This window comes from Falco punctatus, assembly GCF_963210335.1.
Source record: "Falco punctatus genome assembly, chromosome: 3".
NCBI classification, from domain to species: Eukaryota; Metazoa; Chordata; class Aves; order Falconiformes; family Falconidae; genus Falco; species Falco punctatus.
The window spans coordinates 77,353,723-77,379,872 of NC_137582.1; the positions used below are offsets into that span (position 1 = coordinate 77,353,723).

Sequence of the window (26,150 nt, forward strand, 5' to 3'; positions counted from 1 at the left end):
GACTTCAGGATTTGCTAGGCAGTTTTCAAACAAGTTTGATCAAATGGAAGTGGCTTTAAATACTACAAATATAGCAATGAATTAAATGTATCTGGAGCTTTCCCTGGCACAGAACAGTTCTTGCCCATTTTATTCAACTAATTTTCCCCCACACTGTGTACTGGGAATGGTCCTGGGCCTGACTTTCACATCATATCCTGGAATTGCTGAGACAGTGCTGGTCAGCTCAGGCCAAAATGGGAAGAAGAAGGATCACTATCACCGTTGGGCTATGTAGATGACAGTGTGCCTATTGCCACGGTTTGGTTTTCTAGGGTAGATGTAACTAAGCAGAAATGCCTGAAAATCTGACAGAAATGACCAGCCAAGTAGAAGACAGCCAGGAATTTACACCAAGCTGCCTTCTGACACTGGAGTGGAGAGCCCAGCCGCAGGACACAACCCCATGACAAACCAGATTCCACCAGCTCAGGAATGAGTTGGTAATAACTAGATGAACAGAGCAAATACTCTGGGTTTGTGTGGATGGCCTGACCCAGGGCCGTTTGCTTGTGCAGAACTGCTCACCGCCACTTCAGAAAATGTGTGGGAAAGTGTTATTCCCAGGTCTTTACATCAAAAGTATAATGAAGTCACTGGCTGCAGGCTGGGCAAAGGAGCTGCCCCATGTCACCTCTATCACATGGTCTAGGGCCCAGCCCTGGTGCCTTTCCGAAGCAATAATGCAGCTGGTCCCCATTTAAATGGAAATAGCCTCTAATGGACTGAAACCCCACCACCACCCACAGTGGGAAGCACCTGTGGTCCCCAAAGAAGTGCAACCCCCATGGGTTTCACAAAGCTGGCAGAGATCTGAGTAGGGCTGTTTCAAGGTCTCCAAACTATAGAGGACATCCCACAGGCAAAGCTGGGGAACACAGCAAGCCACCAAGTATGGGGCAGCACTCCTGCCTTCAACTCTTCCTCAGGTTTCCATGAGTTCATCTCTGGCTCTACAGTCAGATTTCCAAAGTCCAAATGGATAATTTCAGTTTTTGAGAACTTTGTTTCTGTAGGGTTTCAGGGAAGTCCCTTTTTGCTGAAGTACAGTCCATAGGCCTGTGATGCTCAGCAACACCTGTGAATTTATGTACATAATGTCACAAGTGAAGTCTGATGAAGGAAAGACCAATACCGTGGCTCTGATCCAGCTATTGAGTATGACTACTATCTAGTCTTATGGCAAACCAGTTCATTAGCATTTAAATTGATTCTTAAATATTTTCCTAGAAATTCACAGCAATATAAGCCTTAAATCCGGGACTGGTAATGTTGTGATTTTTATGTCTAATTTTTGATTTAATTTTTAGTCCAATAGATTGCGATTACACGGCCATGCAATTTCAGAGAGCTGCTATAAAGTCCACAGATTTGTGTTTTGCCTTTAATGAGTAAAAGAGAAAAGGAAAAAGTAGACATTACCCCATGTCCCTATGCAAAACTGATGGCAAATCCTGAAATTCTTGGACATAAAACCCTCATGCATTCTAGTTACAAATTACAAGCCTAGACAGAAGATACTTCTTTTAAGCTGTGTCCAGGATACAAAATACAAATCAAAAGTATCTGGACAGTCCTGGAAGTTGGATGGCATAGACGTCAGTCAGTGAATACCTATATTGTTCTGAACTTGGTGGAAGACACGAGTGAAAAGAGTTGAATGGCTTCTGTCCAGCCTCTGTCCACACCTGGTGGGATTCAGCACATGCCTGACCAGTACCTCCAGCTGGAGAGGAGCAGTGGCGATGGCTTACAGGGGGTTAGTCACACTCACAATATGTTGATGTTGATAGTGTGTGGACATAAGCAATGTCCCTTGCCTGTCTCAGCTGTATACTTCAGGCTGTTTGTTTCTCTGCTAAATTTCACCAACCACCCCGGGAGCATTAAAAAAAAAAGTTTCATATGGGTACAAAAAGGCAAAACCCACCATAAGCCAAACTTGTGTAGCTTTTCAGTGACCTTTGTGATTGGGAGCACGTTTTTACTCCATTGATTTCATCCTGTTAGTTAATGTCACCCATGTCAATCCTTGTGAGTTTTGTGGTTTTCAGAGGTGGGTTTTTTCCAGCTGTGGTTTCCATGGCTGAGCACTCTGCTGCCACTTACCTCAGTCACGACTGAAATGGGAAATTCTTCAGAGACTGACAGGTTAACAAATGGACACTTTAGCAATATTGCATTGCTCATCTGCTTGAACCTGTATTTTAATTAGCTTGAGGAAGATAAAAAGGCTGCTTTTTCAGGTGTGAGTTCCTGCAAGACCCTGGGGGAAACAAAAGAAACTGTTTAAGGGAAGGAAGTGCTCGTGCTATTATAGCCACAGAAAGCTGACTTCACTCAGTCCTGCCCTGCTGACAAGTGCTGCTAACGTTGTGTGTGTAACACCCCTTCACAGGCTTCTTCAGGAGCTCTGATGTGGGAGCTGGTGTAGATGATGAAGTACCACAACACCGACAATCGCACATCTTTGGTAGCACATTAAAAATGAAAGAAGTTACTTGAAAACATCCTTGTTGAGTATTAATCAGTGAAATCTGACTTTGGTGTGAGAATTGCTAGATCAAGCTCTATGTGTTTCTTACCCATTTAACAAGCATTGCCATAGGGAATCTAAGGGTAGAGAGAAATTACTGTCACAGAATTTTATTTTATTGAACTAAATCTTCAATAAGAAAGGTGTGACCACAATTTCTCTTTAACAATAAAAGTTTAATTATGGACTGAATGTCACCAGTTCAGCAGAGTGCTTTTCACTAAGTGCTAAATTCAATTCCTTGCCAGAAACATATTTCTGTTCATTAAAACATTAGGCTACTTACACTGATTCTTGTACTGTATCAAAGGGGACACTGTGCAGCTGAGAGATTCACATTTCCTCTCCCACACTTTTTTTATAAGACTCACTGTACTTGTAACAAGCACAGTTAAAAAACTCAGAAAGTTGTGTGAAGAGACAAGGTTAAATCAAAAGCTTACAAGCAAATCCTCTTGATGTGATTTGAATTCCAGGTTACATCTAGGTGTTCCAATTCATTCATCAATCCATGACTGAGCCTTTGAAAATGAGCTGATTCCAACGGGACTGTGACCTTTGCATCTTTGACTACCTATATGGTTCATTATAAAAGACAATGCATTTTATTTCCATGAACCTTACCCAAGCCTCAGTGTAGTCAACAGGAACCCCACCACTGAGTTCAGTGGAGTTTGAACCAAAAGCTCTCACGTTACCAAAAAAGTTCCCACCAAAACAAACAGACATCAAATGAATGACGGGCTTGTTCTGGAGCAAAACGTGGCTTCAGTTTTATGCTCACACTTCTATGTTACCTCCCAAACCTTTTTTGTGCATCTTGTGGAATGACATACCTCTTAAACTCTTTTTATGTAGGTCTGCCATAGGAATAAAGTGAAAACAAAACCTGAAAATGCAGAACTGTGCATTAGTTCTTGACATCGTAATTCTGGGTATTATGCTCAGGGCTTCATGAAGACCGGCACAGGGACCAAGAGGAGGGCTCCCTTCCTGGTTTTAACCAGAGTTGGATTAGGCTTTTCACTTTGTATATACCTTTGTCAAATAGTTCCCAAAATCGGGCAACTGAGCTCTTGCAGTGCTAATGTTTCACTTGTCTAGAGGTGTCTGACATTGGCTGAAAGATGCATCTGTCACTCACAGCACCGGGAGAGGGCTGGGAAGCAACTAAATGTGTCAGAAGGAAAACTTGCAGAGATGCCTTGTACATCCTCACCTAAGATGAAGCAGATACCTTGCTGAATATAGCCAGAAGGATTTGACCATAAAAGAACTGTTAGTATCTTCCTAAATGATCTTGCTAATATCTTCCTTTCAATGACTACATCCTTTTATGTCTTATATAGCTGGTGCACCAAATGCATAAACCTTTTCTCCTGATAGCCCATTAGGTATGCTTTTGAGGTACAACCTCAGTAATGATTTCCTTCCAATGTAATTGTATTTTAATTACATATTTAAGGCCAAATTCTTTCCTGGTCTATCCCAAGTAAAACTCTTTGAAACCTTATTAATTTTAATTAAATAGAAGTTGGTGCAAAATTTCTAGCTGCTGAATTTTGCATTAAAAATTTTAAATTCATTCCAGCGTGGATTTAATTTCCATAAGCACATCAATTAGTAGTTTGCTTCCTCATTTAGTCTTTCAGGGCAATAACACGAAATATACGGAACACAAAGTCCTTTCCAACAGATGGTATTAGGGCATAGCCCACATTTAAATGCTTCCCATTTACCACAGCTACCTGAGGCATGTTCGCTGCAGGCGCTAACAGACTTCTCCCTCATTAACACCAGTATCAGCGGCACTCTGTAAGAGATGGTAGAAATGGCTTTCGAATTCTTTCACTCAAGTATTTCTGTATGCCCAGTTCCAGAGGAGGGAGGGCCAGGCACAGGGTCTATGCAAGAAGCCTTCGGAAGAGGCACTGGGAAGCATTCAGCAAGAGGATGACCTGTAACTGGAGGTCAGTTGTCCCTTTACAAAAGGTGGGACAGAGCTCATGTCATCTGCCAGTGTGGTACGTGCATCGCTGCAGTGGCTCCCTCACTAATGAACTGCCCCATTGTCTCGGCAAAGAAAGACAGACTGGAAACAGAGCAGGCAATCTGTCAGAAGGGACCTGGGTCACTGAGATCTCAAAAAGCCAGTTTGAAGTCTCCGTGTGAGCATGGATTCAGCAGAGGGAAGAACTGTATCAGTACACTGAGTTGGCTGTGAAAGGCAGTGAGAAAACATAGAAGCAAAACTTTTTACTGACTCACTTAGCAAGGAGGACAAGAAGTCACCCGAGAGAGACTATTTTCAAAATAATACTTGGAACAATTGAACCATTGAGAAAGTTATTTGAAGACTTGACCTGGACAGAATAAGACTGTAGAGGGACACAGTAATTGTGCTCAAAACCAAGAATAAAAATAAGGGGCAAAAGAGCCTTATGTTTCAGATGTAAGATCTCTGACACTATGCCTATCTTTGGAGACATTATGGAGCCCCTAATTAAAAATAGAGTTGCTTGCGGGATTCCAGCCTGCAAGTGAAATTATTGAAAGAAACGGATCCAGCCCTGGAGAAATTAGCCAGCATCACAAAGAAGTCATCGCTGAGTGCTCAGACAACTATAACACATGTCACTGGGACTCCAAAGCTCTCGGGTGAGGAGAGGGTACTGCCCAGCAATGCCTCTGTCAATACGCTGAGCAGCGCGTGCTGTGCAGGGTACCACACAGATGTCTGTTTGCAAAACCTTTACAGCCCAGAAGGGAGGCTCTGGCAGTCACTGTGACTTACTGCCCACAATGAGCACTGCAGGGTGTGCCTGTCCTAACTCTCAGCATTTTTCTTCAAACAGCCACCCAGCAGTTCCAGCAAAGGTCTGGCATTGTTTATCCAGTATAGGCTGAGAACATGGCAGAGGGGCTTGCCTGAGTGGAGCCACCGAGCATATCCTCTGGCCAAGTGCCCACAGCAAACACTGTCGGGGAAAACAGTGAGTTGGCAGAGAGGCAGCTCAGCCTGACCCCTCGAAAAAATCTGGACAGCTCTGTTTGCTTTTAATGGCAGGAATCGTGTACAGCCACTGCAGCTCATTGCCCTGGCTTCATGGACACTGGCTGCCTTGGAGCAGCTTCCTCTTTTATTTTGGGATCCCTAAGTGCAAAGGGAATGGGGTTGCAGCTTCTGATCTGGGGCAAAACAATGGTGAAATGTGATCTGAGCCTGAATAATAGAAGGAAAAATCTGCCTAACAGAAATTCCTGGGAGAGGAGTTAGAATAGCAGGAAGCAGAGCTGGATCTGAGTAAAACGGAAAACAGATTACAGTCATGCTGGATGTGAATCACTGCACAAAACAGTGTGTGAAAACAGGTCAGAAGCTTGGTGTGAGTTTTAGGCTTACATCTGTAATCGCTAGTTGTCCACAAAGTCCCATAACACAAAGAGGAAAGCTGGATCATGTGCATGTCTGCTGGACCCTTCTAAAGCCTCTCCAGTTTTGGTCCAAACACAGAGAGGATGTGATGCTCCCAGCCCCAGAGGGTCAGGGAAGCCTCTTCCCAGCCTCTGCACCAGCCTCACGGGAATCCTCAATGCCAAAATCACCAGGATTATAATTTCTGAGGTGGTATAGACAGATACAAGACACAGGAAGCCTGAAAACTGTTTAGAGATTGAAAAGTCCGAGAAAACCCTGGAGATGTTTGTTATAAGCAGTATCATTTACTTTTATAACCCATGGCACTGGCCAGATGTTACAAACATCTGTCATGTGAAAGAGATGGAGCAGCTGGTGCCACCCCCAAGCCCAAAAGGAGAAAGTTACAAAGTGATTCAGCTGGGAAGGTCTTGAACAGGCAGAAGACTCTGTTATTTGAGGCCTCCTCTCTGAGATCCTACAGCATCTGCAACACCAGATCACCACAGCCTTGAAAAATCAGTACTGCGGTCCGACCAGGAGAGAATGGCAACTATGCTCTGGATGCTACCAGCAGGACAAAGCCAAAACTGAAAGATTTACCAACATGAAACAACAGTGTTGCTGATGAGTTGGGGTAGAACTGGAGGTCGAAACGGCACAGGATATTATTATTCGTGAATTAGTGGACTGTGGACAATCAAAGAGCATATTTTTCTAATGCTTGTTTCATGTTAATGTTTTTGTCAATGTTTGTTGTTTGGTTAATGAAGTTGTGAGGAAAGACAGCTGTAGGATGCTCTGGCACAAGGCAGCTGGACCCTCTCTTTGGGGCTGCAGAAGCCCCTGTTACACACGTATCTACCGACACTGCTTAAAGCTGGCCTCTGCCGGGTGCCTGGGCTCTGCATGGTGGCTGAGCAGCACAGCTACAGCGTTGTCCACAGCTGCAGTACCTCTGAAAATAGCTTTTTTCAATAAGGATCTTGCTTCATTTTAACAAACAACGAAGTGCTTTTTGGCTCCTGCTCAGCATGTGTTACTCGACATGCCAGGCATTCCCAGCAGCTGGGAAGACAGTCAGGCAGTGAGGAACTACTTTGTGTACTGAGCTAAACTTACTTTCTTATTTTGCCAAATTTTGACAAGCAGGTAAATTTTTTAAAGGTGATACATGCCTGTAAATGCAACATGTAAGTCGTTTTGCTGCAGTCTATCCATCTAGCGTGCTATGCTTACCGGGATAAAAGATCAGCAGTTAATGTGACTCTGAGAATTAAGAAGAAAATATGTGCTTTTCTATCAAAGAGAGTGGCTTGAGTTAAAATATTTCAAAGTATTGTGCAGGTCTATTGAAGTCTGAAGCTCACTGTTCCTTACCTGCTTAAATAAAGAGAAGTTGAGCTTAATGGCATATCTCTGCATAACCGAAAATGCACAAACACCAGGAGACAAAAAGAGAGAAAGCTAACTGGAAGCAGTTTCCCAATATGTATGAGTTACTTGATCTTGGCAAACAGAACCTGTAGTTTCAAGCCATTTAGGCACTTTGGAAAATTTCTTCTGGTTATGAAGCACGCTTACCAGGCAGCTGCAACACCAGTCAATACCCTGTCCTGCAGCCAGCCCTGGGGAAAGAGGAGTCTTCACGGTGGGCTGCAGCCAGCATCCTGGACAGCTTCCAGTCCTCGCCTCCTTCCAACAGTAAATAAAAGCACAATGAAATAAGAACAGCTAATGCCAATGCCCAAAAGCCAATGCTGAAAGGAGGAGCATGAAATCAGACAAGAGCAAGCAGCATATCCCCTCCCATCCAAGTACTTTGCAGCCATTTGTGGCCCAGACACATCCTGAACCAGACTCGTTTGCTGTGTATTTAGTAGTTTTCAGTGGGTTTCCTTTTTCATGAAATCATCCAGCTTTCTCTCAAGCGTACACTAGCGATCAGTGTTTACTGAGCAGCCAGTCACACTGAGGAAGAAGGGGATCGATATTCACTTTAGTCCTGGCCTCTCCAGTCCTCGGCTGTTTCCTTATGTGTGTGTCCCTGTGTTAACAACCGCATGTGAGGGATGGAAATGAGATCAGCAGCTGCTAGGAGGGCCCTGTGCCATAGGTGTTTCCAAATAATATTTGTTCATTGTCTCTTAAGGACACAGAGTGCAGCTGACGCTCCCGTCCTGTCATTATGTCTTTTTCTGTCCATACAATGCATCTGGCAACTAGACACAAAAGTAGATGTAAGGAAAAAAAACCAAAATAAAAGCTCATAAAGGAACCCAAACAGCCAAATCAATGTGAAAAGTGCATTGTTTTGGTTTTGTTTCATGCACATATGTACATGCTAGTGTTTAGTAATATGCAGAAATTGCAGATGTGACTTAATTCTTCTATGTTATGCTAGTTTCTCCCTCTATAAAATAAAATTGTTGGTGGAGGAAGAGTGGCATGAAAGAACTATGAATTGTGACATCAAGATGGTCAGTATGTTTTTCCATTCATATATTAATCTGACAGCATTAGCTAAACACATTTCCTAAAAGAATGAACCCAAATTGGATTCAGTTGAGTTACTGAGTGAAAGAATGAACTATTCCCTTAATTTCCCCTAGGAAAGAAAGGTCTCTGCATTACTCGTACATGCCATTAAACTCAAACAGTGTGAAGAAATCTCAAGTTACTCCGCAATGAAGTGTTGTGGAGTAAATGGGAGGCAATCGTTAAAAACCCTCATCTGAGCAGCAAAGGAGAAAATCCCTTCATGATACACGTAGGTGACAACATCCTGGGAACACCTTCCCTGCAGGTGTGGGCCTTCTTTGCAGATATTCCCCAGAAGTCTGCACATTGTTTGCCAGCATGGCTGTAGATTTATGTATTTGCTTTCTTAGAAATATGGAACTTTGTAGATTCATTGATTTTCAGTCTAGAATTAAACATTATAATCATGTTGTACATCAGCCTTTATAGGCTTGCCATAAACTTTTAAATTCTTTCCTCAAGCTCATATTTTCTAGCTAAATTGAAGCATGTCTCCTGCAAGAGAAAAAAAATAATTAAAAATCCAGCTTTGATTTAAAGACATCAGGTGTTAGAAACCTGTCAGACAGAATCTGATTCCTGGTCTGAGTTGTCTTGAGGTTTTCATCATGTGGTTCATCAGTCCTTGGGCATCTGTGGACTACCTCTAACGTGGTCATGAAATGTGATTGAGGAAATGGAGTTCATGGTCTCTACATAGCAACTGACCTGTGTAAAATGTCATTGAAAGCCTGTATTTCCACTGAAAGAAGTTGAAGGATCTATAAATTTTAAAAATTACTTTACCTAGTACCTAAAAGTGCAGCACTAGACCCCTCAGAGAAAGATGCAAGCAGTCCCATATTCTGTAATTATAAAGTAATGTCTCAGAAGGGGATATTGTTCCTATCCTAACCTTTTACAAAGCTTGTTTATGCCCTGAAGCATAAGTTTATTTCACTTTTTTTTTTTTTTTTTAGATGACTTTTATTCTATCCTGTAACTCAGAGTGGCTTGTTGGAAAACAACATTAGATTAGTGGTCTGCTTTCTAAACCACAACACAGTAGCTGATTTCCCTTTCTTAAGCATTATCCTTCAGTAAGCTACTCATTCCATCCATAGTCCTGTATAATTTAAAAAGACTACATAAATAAATAGTCTCATAGATATTTGAGTGTAGTGGCTGTCATGACAAAAAATATCAGAATGGAAAAAATAGCAAAGTTATGGTATGTCAAAAAATGACAAAATTTGCCCAACTCTCTCTCGTACTGGTATCCCAGCCTTACCTGGGAAGGCGAAGATGGGATCTGTCTTGGTGGAAGCTGCATCCTCAAGGACTGGGGAAGGGAAGCTGAGTTGTGAGATAGTTTTGCACCCACCTTGGTGGGAGTGGTGTCAGACACCTGTGTGGAGATCTCACCAACTTCCCTACTCATTCTTTGTCCAAAGTCTGGCTGCTTTCAGTTTCGAGCCTTGTGCTACCATGCTTTCACCGTCAGGTACTGGAGGCCTCATCCTCCTCATGTCCTTAGTCTTGATGAGATTAATGGTTATGCTGATGAGGGAGGCACACAGGCCCAGACCTAACCTTTGGGGAAAAAGAAAAAAATAAGTGAAATACATTTTGAAGTAGGAAGCACTTTTCCCATGTTGAAGAGTCACAACATTTCCGAAATGAGAAGGCATATTTCAGTGATTAGTTGCAGTCAATCTTAAGAATGCTTTAGGCTTTGTAATAAGTCAAACACAATATCCTCTCCTCCATGGAGAAGTGAGATGCGGGTTTCTGAGTGGAAGAACAAAAGCGTTACAAATGAGATATTTGCAGTAATTCCTCCACAGCGGCTATCTACACTACATAATATTTCCCCTTAAAACAGAAATCTGACTTGAATAAATGGAAGAAAACTACATTAGGAGAGAGAAGTCATATCTACAAACTACACATAAACCAGAAGTTCATTAGGGGCCACGCAAAGAAGCTTTCGGAAGGTAATTTTGCTACAAACTAGTTTTCACAAGAATGAAGTAAGGCTTTCAAAAGCATGATTGCTCTAAGTAATTCAAATTATCTACTCTACCTGATACTAAGTCTTCCCATTGAGATTACAAAGCACTTAAATTTTTACCCACTTTGTTACAGAAATCCCTGAGGAAGTTTTCAACCCATTTACAAGCACTGCTTTGAGAAGGAAAGAAAAGATGCCAGAAGTTTTCAAAGCCACCTCCAGCACAGCTAGAGTTAAACGCTTTTTACAGTATCACCTCTATATCATAAAGCTCTTTGTTCAGAAATTTACCTCTGAGTCACGCGAAAATACCACTCTGGACTGAAACTTGGTCTACAAGAGTTCAGCCAAGAAAAAATATACCCTAGTGCTTTGTCCCAGCTTTTTTCTAGCACTGAAATCAAAAAAGATGCTAAGGGCTCTGCAGTTTCCAAGCGCGAATGTACTCCTATTACTCAGAAAATTACTTTAATTTTAAAATGAAATGGTGTGGGCTTATAGCCTAGACTGTTGATGATGTTTTAAGCGTCAGGTGAGCCCCGCAGTGCTGGCGGCCACAGGTGGCACGGGCTGCCCAGCTGTTGCTCAGAGGCATGCAAACTCCCCTAGGACATCTCCTGTTTTATAGCAGTCCAAAGTCTAGTTTTTGTTTAGGCAAAACTCCCACTGGCACCTATAGGGGCATGTTATAGCAAGGGTCATTAGGGAAAGTACTGCTCACCAGGGTGGCGGTTTCTGTCCCTGCCCCATAGCAAACAAGACTCACATTTTGCAGTGTGGGAACACTGACTTCGTGGGGACACAAAAACGTTTGAACATCTTATCCCTTGCACAGCTCGGCAGCAGCGTTTATCAGTGTGGCTGTGTTTTCATCTGGCTTGCCAAGAAGCCACACCAGGGTCAGCCAGTTGCAGCGTTTTCCCACAAGATCGCTCCGCAGGACAGCTGAAAGGGTTATCACTTGGGGCAGGTGAAAGCTGGCCCAACCTCAGTCAAAACCATTTCTAGCTAGGGTTTCATACTGATGTACAAGGGGTTTTGCTGAGTTCTGCTTCTGTGCTGAAGTTTGAATGGCTCCAAACACAATTACACTAAAAAGATCAAAAAAGAAGATGCAAAGGAGGAAGCCTGTGTATAATAAAAAGGCCAAGGAATGAATCTTCCTAGAAACATCTTTGCAAGTGCTGCTGCATCCAGTGCTTTGAAACCCGCAGGTGAAAATCCAGGCCTTTTGAGGACAGGGTGAGCTTTGCCTTTGCCTTTGGTGTATCTAGGCTTCCAGGCAAGGTCTCCACTTTGTCGTCTTCCAGGTCCTGCAGCTTGTACGTGCCCAAAAAGTTTCTGCAGGTCACAGTAGCTGTATGAGGGACCCACATGCCATCCTGAGCAGAGCAGGAGGAAAGAGGCAGCAAGGAAGTTACCAGAAAACATACCATTGTGGTAAAGTGGGCAAGATGATTCCTCTCCTAGCTGCATCTTGCTACCTGCATGAATACACACCTAAATCGAGACTGGATATGCAAATGATCAATAGCAGACGAGCAGAAAAGGTGACATCAATAGGGTCTCCTGGTGGCCTCCCTTCATAGCAATTGGCAGTCATCTGGGAGAGAAAATTGCTCACTAGCTTCTCTGGGGCTAGCATATGAAGGAGTCCCCCAGCCCAAAGCATGGCCTCAAGAAAGATCTGGAGCTTCTGAGAATGGCTGCATTGTCTTAATAATTGAGGGAATCACAGAGCTAGAGGGACAAATACCTTCAGATATGGCATCCCTGGCCTCTTGCAGAAATAGCTTGCAGAGAGCAAGCAAAACATTTTAGTTTTCTTCCAGCGTTGCCTCTTGCATTTACTCCAGCATGCTATATTTGGTATGGTTGTTTCTGTAGGAGAGCTACTCTCTAACAACTGTCATCGCGTAGAAGCAAACCTCCTGGGAGTTTAAGGCAGTTTTTATTTAGACCCACGCTTTGTTATGATACCAAGTTTAGTCTCAGCTGTACTGCATGCTGAAATCCCCAGTGTCTGTGGCTGCTCACAAGATAAAGGTCTGTGTTTCTTTGGTTTCACTGCATTTCACAGCATCACTGCCCATGCAAAAATTCTGCTCCTGTCAATCTAAACCTTTGACTGTAACTGAGATGTGTGGAGATGGAGAGAGAGGGTAGTCATAAAGATGGCATGCAACACACTCTCATGGCAATAAGAAACACCATGTAGTTGTCAGCACAGAGAAAGGGAGGCTGGCCTTGGAGCAGCAATGTTTGCGATGGAAGGCAGGAAGATCAATTTAACTTCTTTGATGTGCCATTATCTTGCTGGTAAAGGTTTAAATGCTATTTTTGGCTGCCATATTGATGTTCAATACAATGGGTCCTCTTTCCAAGGCAAATACTTTCTCTCAGAGAAAGTCCCTAAACTTTTTGAGCTTGGGGTGATGTTATTTTTTAAATTACAACATGAATGCATGCATGCAGATATATGCCAGCTCATACTATCTGTAGGAGATCTGTGTATGGTACTATGTAATTTTAGTTTTCCATCATAGCAGCATTTAAATTACTTATTTGCTTAAAAAAGAAATAAGAAAGCAAAACATAACTCATCCAGCTTGTAAGTACAACACCCTGAGTTGTCCTGTTTGTTCACCTTCCATTCAGCTGGAGCTTGGGAGGCATTAAGTGATACAGACCTTTGAATCTGCCCCCTCAGAAATTCTGACAAATCAGAACATTTTATGCTCTCCATTATTATTAAAAAATATCAACTTGCACACTCCAAAACTGTTTAAGAAATACTGATTTGATGGTACTCCCCCACATTTTTGCAACTGCCATCTTTTACTGTGAATGTTAATACACTGAGTGTCACAATGGTGTTTTGCTGCTGTAAAGAATAATTTTTTTCCTCGTAAATTCCAGGAATGGTTCCTTTCTGCTGCTCTAGCTGTTTCATGTAACAAATAATCTTTGCAATAGGAGAATTTGGCTCATCATGCAGATTTGTGTTCTTTAGAAGTGGAAAATAATAGCAGATGGTTTTCCCCGTGTGTTGGTGCTTTCATTCCAGTCAGGGTTGATACAAATATTTATTGAGGAGTGTCCTGGTTTTGGCTGGGATAATTTTCTTCTTAGTAGCTGGTACAGTGCTGTGGTTTTGATTTAGTGTGGGAATAATGTTGGTAACACACTGATGTTTTATTGTTGCTAAGCGGTGCTTGCTCTAAGTCAATGACTTTTTGGTTTCCCGTGCTCTGCCAGTGAGGAGATGCACAAGAAGCTGGGAGGGAACAGAGCCAGGACAGATGATCTGAGCTAGCCAGAAGGATGTTCCATACCATAGAATGTCATGGTCAGTATATAAACTGGGGGGAGCTGGCTGGGAGCTGCTGATTGCTACTCGGGGCATTGGTCAGCAGGTGGTGAGCAACTGTATTGTGCATTACTTGATTTTTCCCCTTGGGTTTTATTACTTCCTCTCCCTCTCTTCATTACAATTATTATTGTTATTGTTGCTGTTATTATTACTACTATTTTTACTTTCTTTCAATTATTAAACTGTTCATTTCCTGTGCAAAGCAGTCCTCATATGAATCTGAAGTGCCACAGCCTGGGGTGGGTGTGTGTGTCTCCTGAGGCACAGGTCTTTATGTGGGTATGTACCACCCTTCCATGCCCCCACTGCAGGGACACAGGGAGATGATGGCTTGTCCAGAGCAAAGCAACACATCCCACTGGCACACCTTTCGGCAGTGGTTCATTCAGGTCTGCAAATCCATTTCAGTTTTGTGCGTTAGAGCAAGCCAGACACTGGTCTATACCAGATCAGAAAGATGAATCTGCTGTAATGGCAGAAAGCTGACCATTAAACCTCTCCTTCATGCAAATAAATGAGTGTGCGTGCATACGTCCATGTGCAGGCACTCATGAACACACATACGCGCACACATTCCTCAGACCATGCAAAAGACCAGCCAGCACTTGGGTTTTTGCTGGTGGGGCTTGGTAGGAGACCAATCAATGTTCTTACAGCTGACATTAAAACCATGCATGATGCTAAAGCTGTCAGGAGAAGCCCAAGTCCTCCCAGAATAGTACAGTTTTTCTAACATAGCTACAAGCAGCACATCAAACTCCAAACAGCTTCTTTTTTTACACTTGGATGTAAGGAGGTGGAGGGGGGGGACAAGCAGTGGAGGGCTGACAATGACAAGCAGGCATTCGTTTGAACGAAAAGAATAAATCTACTAAACTCTTAAAGACTTACAGCATAACGTCTTGGCAATCTCACCACTTTCCCTAAATCACTCCAACACGATAATGTCAGAATTCTGGTGTCTTTAAATAAAGAAACAGCACAATGCTTATGGTTAAAACATGGAAGTTTGTAATGGTATAATTATAGATACAACCCTATCTGGAAATATATGAAATAACTGGGTGGTTTTTTTTTATTTTTTCTGGCCTTAAGGGTTGCAGTTGCTCCTGCATAACCATATACCCCACCTATGTGGTAGGACATAGAGGTCCTAATGTTGTGAAAACACCACCATATTTCACAGTAATGCCTCTGTATTGTAATTTTAAGAAATGCCCCTAACTGTTAGCATTCCACAGCATGATTTATTGTTTCATGTATTCACAGACATTTAATGCCCCTGGGCTGGTTTTCAGCAGGGATTATTTGGGTGGTTATGTTTTTCATGACTCCCTGAAGGCTTCATGGACCTTCCCAAGTTTCAGTGCAGCCCGGTGAGTGCAGTTCAGCATGTCCCAGCTTCTCCATAGAAAGAAAGGAAAGATCTTGTGGTTAGAAAAAGCCATTTAGTTTTCTTAGGCATCAGATGCTTCTCTGTCCTCTGGACAGCTTAGTTCTTTAGCCTACAGCTCTAGGTTTCCCTGCTGTCTTGGTCGTGTGCAGAAAGTACAATCCAATTACTTCTTCCATGTGGAGAAGATGCAGAGAGTCAGCAGTGATAGATAGATCCCTACAGGGCAGAAAGACCCATCCTCTACAAAATAATGAACCCTGTAGCAAAAAAAAAAAAAAAAAAAAAAAAAAAAAAGAAAAAAAAAAAAAGCAAGCTTGAAAAAACACAGCTTCACAACTGAAGAGCCCCACAGCCCTGAGTGAGCTGAAGTTGAAAGTTCACATAGTTTTGAATCATTGCTTCAGGCCCTCTTCAGAGTCAAAGGGATCTCAGTTTACACATTGGTTATACATTTAATCTTGCTTTAATGGCTGCAATCAAGTCAAAAGTTTTTAGTGTTTGGGAGGTTTTTTGAATGAAAGCTCATACCGCATGTGGGGACAGAGGGCTTTCTTCAATTCTGCAGACCGAAATAATCAGTACCCTGGTGTGAGCTCTACTTTGTTCAGATGCACTGTAGACCAAAACTTCTTCCCTAGTCCTGGACTACTCTTCTGGATATTCTTCACAGAGGTGTGAGAACAGATATTTCTGAAGCAAGCACTGGCATTATCAATCACAGCAGCCCCTGAGCAAGTGATCTGATTTTCAAAGTGATGAAATGAAAGCTGCTAGTGCCTTTTCACCTCTGAACATCAGATAGTGTGCTCACAGCCTTCTCTGGATGGAGGTGTTTGATATTAGCCACTGTTTTGAAAATTGTCCTTTCTTACTATGTTACAAACATGAATGCAAAATTCTGAGCACTGCTGTCATTTGCAATAAGAAACAGTTAATATCCACTTATCACAGCTGCACCATGATTGCATTAGTTACAAACACAGGTAATTGACTGTCTTTGATGTCATTGCATTCATTATTATGTATTTCTTTGCCTGCCGTGGAAGCAGCACATTTGGGGATCTTCTTAATGGAAGCAACACCACTTGGATATGTACAAAATAGTAGATCTTGCAAAACAGTTCTCTAACTGCAGATTTTTGAAAACTTTTTGCTCCTCCCAAACCCCAGTTTTGCCAGTTACGTGTCTGTGAAATCCAAACATCATTCACTACATGGCAGAGTACAGCTTAGAAAACCCTTCCAACACTGTTTGTCCACATTGCGTATATGGTGATGTTCACTTTCTCCACTTACTGAGGAGCCTGAACTTCACCACCACAAAGAACAGATACTTTAGAGTCAAGCACCCACTTCACATTGCACGTGCGCTGGTGTAATTCACAAGAAGCAGTGCACGCCATGTGAGTGCTGCCTGTGTCTTCTGGTCAGAGAACAATTCCCCCATGTGAAGCATCAATCCCACCCCATGGAGGAGCATCTGCAGATAGTTTCAGAGAAACCAGGGGGTGGCAGAATCAGACTCAGTGACTGTACCTACCTCTTCCCAGGTGACCTGCACATCAGAAGTGTTGTTTCCTGAAGAAGCTGGAAAATGCATTTGAAACAAACACAGAGATATTTTCAGCCTGGCAATAGCCGCTGTAAGCTGTGGAGGGGAACTTCTGTGAGCTGCAGAACAAGTAGGTGCCGTTCTCAAAACCCTCCGCCCTGTTTTCATAGTCTGATGCTTAGTAACAGGTGAGTTTATTAGCCTTTCCACCCATGAAGCATAAGCATTGGTTTCAATCCAGCATGGACAAACTGAATTGCCTCCAAGACTGCCGACCCCCCTGCCAAAAGTCATTGGCAGCAGGTCAGAGGGTGCAAACTCTGGTGTGGGGTTTGTGGAGGGAGCAACCTGCCGCACACACACACATCCTTGCCCAGACAAGCAGGACCACATAGACCTCATTTCTTTAGGAATTCAGACTCAGAAAGTATTTGATTTTTGCCCTCTTTATATTATGCATTTCATTCAGCTGTGCTTCAGTCATTGTTCACCAGCCTTCCTTGCTCTTGTGAGGCTGGAGAAATCATAAATACGGCAGCTCCCTTTGAGCATTCATGCTGGATGCTGTCCCCAGCTGCTGAGCTGCAATATGCGAGCCAGTGATACCACAAAGTGAAAGTTTATATTCCTTCTCTACTACATATTTTTAGTGTGTAAATCACAGAGCAGAAAAAATTTACAGGGGAATGAGTGGTCATGGGGAAGGCAATTTGCACATGATGCAGCAGCAGATACCTCTTTCTGCCCAGGACTCCTCCTGTTGGGAAGTTTCACACCAGGCTGAATGAAACCGTCAGCCACTGGTGGCTTTTTCTTGTGCCCGAGTTAAGGGCAAGGGGGGTCACTGACATTGTTTATCCATTATTCATTTAGCAATGGCTCCAGAGATCAACTTAATGTCATGTGTTTTTCACTTGTATGAATTGCAATAGACTTTTCTTCTTCCAGCCTGCCTGCACTGGGGAAATTTTCTAAGTTGTTTTACAACTGGTATAGCTTAAGCTGTTTGGGTTATAGACTGGTTATAGACAGCTTGAGGTGAGTGATCATTTTTTATTGATGGAGTTTCAGACTACATCTACTAAAAACTGAATTATTAAGACCACATGATCCAGAAATATTTTGGCTCTATTGAAATATAAAATATCTATCTCCCTTGGACTGAAAAGACTTCTATTCCCCAAACTGTTCATTCTCTCTTGAAAGGAATGGTTTTCATTGTGAGATTTGAGGTTTTCTTGCTCTGTTTTCCTAGCCTTCTTTAAACTGGGTATTTTAAGTCAATATATCACTAACAAGCCCAGATGAGATTTTCAGTGTAACCTTTACTGACAGAATCAAAATTACATGAAATATTGCATTTTGAGGTAGTAGTGACATGTGTGCAATCAAGAAGAGGTAGATTCTGATCCGGCCAGGTGAAATGCTCGCAGTTAAATCCCATGACTTTCAAGGCTCTATGCAACCAACACACTTGTGTGCTAATAAACCTGTGGAGCTGGAAAGAGAAAATTTGACTTTCTGGTCTAATGGGAAGGATGTGAATAAAATCACAGCTGAAAGCATGGAGCAGAAAATCTTGGTGGATCCCCAAGAGACAGAGATGGTAGATCCTTTGCTGAAGGAAGGTGGCTGAGGAGGAAGAGGAGGAGGAGGTGTTACGCAGAAGGGAACATCCATCTCTGAACTCAGGACCTCCTGGTCCTGACACGAGAAGTATCTGGGTCATTGGATGTGGTGGATTAAAAATTACCCTATCGGCATAAAGACACGTTTTCTGAAAACTAATGAGATTTGCTGAATTTCAGCTGGAGTCAGATCCATGTGCTTCACTCCTTTAGACAGTCTCCAAAAATAGTAGAAGCAAGGTGGGATGTTAAATCTTGAGTCCAAGTCCTTGTGTGAGAACGTTTCCCTTGGCATGGGAGGCATTCCTGCCTCAAGATAAGGTACTGACCAGGTAAAGGTAGCAGAGATCATGGCCAGGGGGACCATGGTCAGTTGCATGTGCTCAGCCCGTGTTCTGGGAGCACCAGAATACCTTGCTTTTCCTGCAGCTCCTGCCTCCCCGACTGAGCTTTGCAATGTACCAGGGATGAGGCCATAGGGAAAAAGAGAAGGAAAGCAATGAAAACAAGCTGGTTGTCAGCCTCTGCTGCCTGCAAAGCTCTGCACACAATTTCTGTCCTGGGAACTGATCCTGAGCTCCCTGTGAAATCAGGGGGCATGTGTAGAGGAATGAAGGCCGTGGGTTGATCAGCACTGATAACATGCAGCTGTGGCCTTGCCTCGATGGCAGCGGGTTGATTGACATGGATGATGTGCAGCTGTAGCTCCTTCCTGCTAAGTGGTTAAATAGCCCTGAGGAGTGGGGGTTGGGTGGAGGAGTAGTATGGATTGGCTGACTCTTGTTGTGGCCTGATAGTTTGTTTGTGCTGCAACAATTGGTGCCCTGTGTGAGGCTGGGTTGGACTCCAACTACAACAGGTATGTGGTCATATGAAAAAGGACTAGGTCCATCCCAAAGAGAGGGTGTTCTGAAGCTAAAGGAGTGAACAAGGAAGCTTATGTCTTGTGTGTTATCTACCTTTAATATGGTCAGGGGTCCCCTTGGAGAGTGGGTCTCCCCCTCACCTTTGTGTTAGGCAGTACCTTCCTGTAACATGCAGAAATATGGGAGTGTGAAACCCTTTCAGGGCTCTATTGGGAGCCACCTTGTCAGTGCCTTCTCATTCTGGCCACAGAGAAGTACCAGATGCAATCAAAGATCAAGATGTTCCCAGCATCTGGGCTGCACTACAGTGTTTCAGAACTACCTCAGCCTCCTGCTGTGTCTGAAATGGTGGTACCGCTCCAGCTATGGTCCCGTGAGAAAGGGGTTGCAGGTGACCCTGCTCTGCCACAAACAGGCATCCATATAGCCAAGCAGGGAAAGGCAGCAGCATATCAATGTCAGCCCACCCGAAAAAGAGCAGGTCTTCCCCAAATAGAAGGTAGGATGCAATTAGCCCTAAGTGGGAATTTGAAGCATCCAGTGTTGATAACATAACATCAACTACAGACCGCTGAAGAGCAAAAAGCAAGATTCCTTCCCACAAACTCAAGGTTAATACTTTCTAACACATTTATTAGCTATGCTTAATTTACATTCTTTTCCATTTGGCTGTGAAAACACTAGCATAAGTGTGAATACAACCTCCATTTAAATATCTGTATTTAGTTCCATTCTTCCCCTTCCAGTGAACGTTTTGGTGGCAGACAAACTTCTGATGGACAGCTTGCATTCACATTGACTTTCCGTAGGTTTTGGTGTGTTATAAATATAAATTAGTTGATAGCCAGATATTATCTTAACTGTTTACATACTAACTGGGAGCACATAACATACAGACTTGGCTTTATTTAGCAATTTAAACTTGAAGTTTTACTGAGTGGTTAGCAGACAAAATGTTACATTGTGAGGGTTTTTTTTTTCTCCCCGTGCCCTACAATATTTTACTTTGATTAAAGCTGTACTGAGGTAAAATTGCACATCTCACGCAAAAAGCAATTTACCTCTACTCTTACTGAAGTTAACCATACTTATTTGTCCCAGCATAATGTATTTTTCTAGCTGCATTCTAACTGTGGTGCTTTATCATATGAACCAAGTTAGATTTAATCAAATTCAGTTTGTGTTGTGAATTTTAAGACATTCATTCAATTAGTTGGAATAAAAGCAGCACATTAGGAAGAAAGATTAAAGTTGAAAAATGCTGCTGCTGATCTGTGCGTTCAGTGCTCCTTCTGCACCTTTGTCACCCTGAAACATTTCTCATGCTTGGAGAGGCTTCCTGACATTCCCCCCCCCCCCCTTCTGTTTCTCAGATTGCTGGTGATATTCATGGGATAGGGAAGATAAGAGTAATTTTATCAGGTTGCTACACCCGTGTGCGTGTAAGACCTGACCAGTTTTCCTCCTGCTGTGCCTGTCATGAGCTTTTTCTGGACACTGGTGGACAATAATGGCACCACATTCAATCTGGGGCTTTTTTAATGTATTGGAGTCCACTGGGAAGCCACAGCACTGCTCCCCAGTTGCACTCCAGCTTGCCAGTGCCCCTCAGCTACTTTTCTATTACTCTCCTTGTTGCCACCTGGTGGGAAAATGGCCATCACCCACTCGTGTTTGCCTTTTGGACCTGGCTGAGCAGCTCAGGGAGGCCAGTGCAGGAGCTGAGGGGTACCGAGGGGGTCGGTCAGCTCCTAACACCCCTTTCCAGCAAGCAAACTACTTTCTCCTCTCAGTCTTCCTATAGCTTCCCTCTAAAACAATATATTTGCATACATACTAAGCATTTTGTGGGTATCGGGTTGTTTTTACTGTATTGTCCTGTGTACTGAAAGCAATATCCATTAATTTTTATTAGCATCTTACCTTTATTAAGAAAATTTTGATGCTTGCTGTTAATACATCTTACGGCTGCAGTTCTCCTCATCTGGGAATTCTTGATTAATTTGGCTTAGGTTCGCCAGCCTGAGTGATTTGAAAAGGCCATTGTAAAATAATAGAAATAAAAATGTCTTGGTGCAGTCAGAGTCCACTCCCTCAACTGAAAAATGTGGTGTTTTTACATTTTGAGACAGTTTCTCAGACAGCCAGACAAGGTGACATTAAACAAATCACGCTAATTACAACACAATTTATGTAGAGAGATTTTACTGGTCTGCTAATACTTGGCAGGAGCTGCCAATTACAAATGCTTCAAAAAAGAGCATTTCCAGCATTAACTTCTTTGCTTCTTAGGGAACCAGAATGACGGAGCCTTTTGAGTTCCCTTGGTGGTGCCAAGGGAAGCAAGCCCAGTCCAAGCGCAGAAGCAGGGGTCGGAGACCTGAGTTTGGCTCATGGGTTTCAGACAGAGTTGCACAGACCAGGCTGCAGCCCCGGGGAAGATCACCCCTGAATGCACACCATGCCAAAACAAATCAGCAAGAATTGGTGTGGAGGCTTTGCATCATTTTTGGCCTCCATTATCTAACACCAAGTTTCCAGCTGTGCGTCATCCCCAGAGGTGCAGAGGAGACACTGCCATTCTCCTCTGGGGATGTTTTGCATGGTTGATGGTACATCATACAACAGAGGGCAAGATCACACCCTCTGTGCATTAGCTGCCTCATTAATGAACCAAGGATTAAAACTTTACCTATAAACTTGCCAACAGCACCACAAAATTTTTCCCAGGAGCCTGTAAAGCACATTAAGCTTAAACCTCAGAGATAGGCAGGGCTTTGCCTCTTTATTACTTAGTTTGACTGTGATAGTGTAAGATGTTACGTCTCCCCCTCCAACCCCAGCTAGTGGTTACCTTCACTTTTGCAGAAGTGACAAAAAGGGTATGGGGCACCCCCATCGGTGCTTACACCAATGTCTTGGGAGGTGTTTAGATGCATCATGCTGGTTTTGCTACAGGGACAACAGCAGCCTGCTAACAGCAAATGGCTTTAGGGACAGGGCTGGGGAGGAAAGCAGAAGAGGAAGAAGGCTTGTAATACCCTCTCACTGAGGGGATTTACTGGATGAGTCCCTGTCAATGTTGTCTGGCCGGGGCTCTATCCCGTGCAGTGGCCACTGACCACATGCAGGAATGCAAAGCTCTGGGTTAGACCCCTACCTCAAGGGAGAGTGAGGAGGCATGGGGAAGGGTCCTCAAAAATCAGCTGCTCAGAGCTAAATGAGCTCAGACCCTTCCTCTGCCTTCTCTGGGACAGCCAGAAAGAGAAGCCAGTCAGAAAATCAGTTGGCTCCCTGGAACAGTAGAAATGCCCTGGCAAGCTTTTCCTCATGTGCTCGAAGGAGGACAGTGTGAATAAATGTGATCTGGAGATTCTCAGATAGGCTGGTGGCTGGGATGCCTCACTCAGGCAGCGGGTTCAGATCCTCCCCCAAAGCAAGCTGAACTCAGCTCTCTGAATTGGTAGCTGAACACAGGGCTCCCAGCACTCAGCTAAGTTGCTCTCATTCTCCCACGCTCATTTGTGTAGCCCGTGCCTGACTTTAGGATCCCTTGGAAATGCCCACGAGCACGGGCATGCTTCTGCAGAGCTTGCGAATCTTCCTGGGCTTCTTACAGTTTGCTTTGAGGTAGATTTGCAAGCAACTCTGCATCTGTGCTTCAGGGGCTTCATGGTGCTGGTAGGAGTTAATGATCTCTGGTGAGTCCTGGATACTTGTAGGAATTGTCCAGGAGGTAAGCTGTATTTTGAAAGGGTCACAAGTACTCTAAATGGTAGATATAGCAACAGCTGGAGATAGGAAAACCTTAGTGGGTTTTGGTGGAACTGGTACTTTTTGCATCCATAAAGGAAATGCAAACTTTTGTCCTGCATAAAATAGTACCGTTAAGTCCTGCAGTGCTCGCATAATTGGTGAGTACTCCTTTGGAGCTGTTGCCTTTGGCTGAGTGATTTGCAAAAGTGGCATAGAGGAGATTTGGGCAGCAGGTTAGTACAAGGGGTAAAGCTTCCATGGGGAATGAAGCCTTCTGGTTTCACCAGCCATAGAAATTCCTGGGAACTGAAGTTGATCCGCATCTCTCCTCAGCAACCTCTGGGAGTTACAGCTGAGTACTAGCAGAGGCTCTCCTGCAGTGTGAACAGAAAGAGCTAATTTGTGTTCACAGCTGCACCTGATGGCACGTGTGACTATTGCTTGCCTGTGTTCAGGCACATTTTCACACCTGACTCACAGTTAGTCCAGCCACAAGCCAACACTGTCTGTGGTTACATGGAAATTCAGTAAGACTGGGAGCACGTATGTATAGCAGGGGAGAGAAGCAGGCCAGAAGAGTTACTTCAAGCAGATGTTGGTGATAGCTGCTGGTAAACAGTAAGTTATCAAAAGGAAATAGACCTATACAGGTCTTCAGAATAAAAACCAGCATCTGCACTGAACAGGGTTTGGTGTTTGCTAAATAGCTCCACAAGCAAGAGAAGAGCTTTATTGACAGAAGGTTTTGCATAAAGCAGTTGTTGTTTACACTTGAAACTGGTGTACAAATAAAGCCATCACTCTTTACTGCCAATCCTCCTCTAACCCGAGCCAGAGCAGTCTATGTAACTGCATGACCACGCTCCTTGCAATTATTCCTTGCAGGTGTAGCTTTTATACACATTCGCCAGCAGTTGTCCAGGTCAACTCACATGCTGAGCCCTATTTAACCCAACAAAGCAATGTGGTAAGGTAAGCAGGGAGGGCATTGTTCAGAAAGGGGAGCTTTGGCCTTGGATAGAAAAGGGACAACATGGAGTTAATTTTCTGCTTTGAATTGCCCTGCAGAATTTAGCTTTTTTCACTGAGTGTCAGGGGAGCCCACAGAGGCAGACCACCATGGACAGAAGTTTCCTTGTGCAGCCGCCTCAGTTCCCTTTCCTTCCATGGGCAGCAGTCACAGCCCTGTAGACTGACCTTCAACTGGATAAAAAGCTAAGCCTAAATTGTAAAACACTATAAAACATTAGGTCTGAAATCCCACCTTTTTCTCCTTCCCCATTTATGCTCCTTTTATACAACTGCCATCATCATCTGTTTCTCCTGCACCTTCTTCCTTGCTAAGGTAGGTCACATAACATGGTTTCACCTTGACAGGGTCTATTTTTGGAATCATGACCCTCTGGTACCTCTCACTGTAGCTGCACACCCCCTGCAAACCCCCAGCTCCAACAGATGTGCCATTGACACAGACCTCCCTGCCCCTCTGCACCAAAAATGCCCTCTGCCAGGGGTCTGACTTGAAGGAGACAGCAAGCCCTAGGTTATCGTCCTGTCTTCTGCACCCCTGAAAGCCACCAGGAGCCTGGGGTGAGAGAGTTCTGCTCCGATGGAGGGGACACAAAAAGGGGACCAAGGGACTAAAGCCCCGTGGGTGCTCACTGGATGCTTGAGGTGACTGGGAGGAGCACAGGGAGGTGGTGAGGAGGGAGGAAAGTCTTGGGAGAGGCCAGGAAGAGGGGAGCTGGGGGCTGGAGTAACCCCAGGAGGAAAAAGATGGAGAAGCAGAAAAGAATTGCCAGTTTTAGCAAGGGAAAGAGGTAGAGATGGCAGTAGGAAGCCCTAAGCATCGTTAGACTGTGGTGCATAATGGTAACACAGTGTTGTCACAGCTACGCTTTAAAAAATCACAAGCTAAGTCTTAGAAAAGCTTGAAATTAACTTAAAAATCTATAGACTGCTTAAAACAATGTTTGACTCTTTTTCGCTTCTCATGTGAAAGGAGGACTCTGGTCTTGTCTTCAGGCTTTTTTCTAGAAATCAATATTTGAGAAAACAATTCTCACCAAGCTGTGTGACTCAAAGAACTGGGGCATTGGGGGAAACATCAAATATCGCAAACCTTACCACTAAACGGCAAGCACTAGCAAGTGAGGGATTAGGTTTTCTCTGGACCTGCCCCTTTAAGTTCCTGGTAGCCTGCTTTTTTTGCAGAGGTAGCTTTGATTTAGCAGCAAAGAAATGAGGTGGGAGGGACAGACCAAATACTCCCTCCTGGATACTTTCCTCTTGTAGTTGCATGCGATGCTGTCACTTACTCTTGGCTAGCAATGGGAATTTTTGCATCCATAAAGGAAATGCAAACTTTTGTCCTGCATAAAATAGTACCATTAAGCCCTGCAGCGCTTGCATAACTGGCAAGCAGGGAGCACAGATATTTCTTGCGCAGGCATTCGCAGTGCTCCACGCATTCGAAGAGGCAATGGGAAACAGTCTGGTCTCAGCTCATCTGGCTTCAAGAGACAGATTCTGAGCAGAGGCTCAGCCTGCTGCCCAAGCACAGGCACAGCAAAAATCCAAGGCACAGACCCACACCCCAGCTGTGAAGCACTGTGAGGTACAGTGTTGTCCCCCTAGCAAGCTTTGTTTAGCACTCACAAACTCCTGACAAACAGTCAATGTCCCCAAACTGTTCTGGCCAAAATTTCTGGATGGAAAAAGAGCATATTTCTAGAGAAATCTCAGCTGTATGGAAACCCCCCAAAACCTGGTTCCTCATTCAGACACCGAGTGATAGCCAGCCCAGCCTTCAGATTCACAAATGCAAACCCCAGGTCCCCATGTCCCTTGAGACAGTGTGAGAGCTAATTTGGGCATCTGCAGAAAATCCAGATAAAATCAAGCTCATCTCAATCTGTCACCCAATGAGACATCTGATGTATTTGAAAGTTTATCTCACCTTTTAAAATCAGCTGCGGCTCCCTTTTAAAGTCTGAAATCATCACACTTATAAATTTCTTTATGGAAGTTTACCTTCTTGAAGTTAAACTAG

At 43.6% G+C, this 26,150-nt stretch overlaps 1 long non-coding RNA gene across 1 annotated transcript in view; it reads right to left on the reverse strand.

The window, feature by feature from the left end:
• Nucleotides 1-3,685: 3,685 nt before the first annotated feature.
• LOC308060841 overlaps nucleotides 3,686-26,150 on the reverse strand; it is a 78,744-nt gene continuing 56,279 nt past the window's right edge. The window contains exons 2-3 of the long non-coding RNA XR_013926929.1: nucleotides 7,578-15,553; nucleotides 3,686-3,794 (exon numbers count right to left, since the gene is read on the reverse strand). This is a non-coding gene — a long non-coding RNA (uncharacterized lncRNA). The remainder of the gene's footprint in view (nucleotides 3,795-7,577; nucleotides 15,554-26,150) is intronic.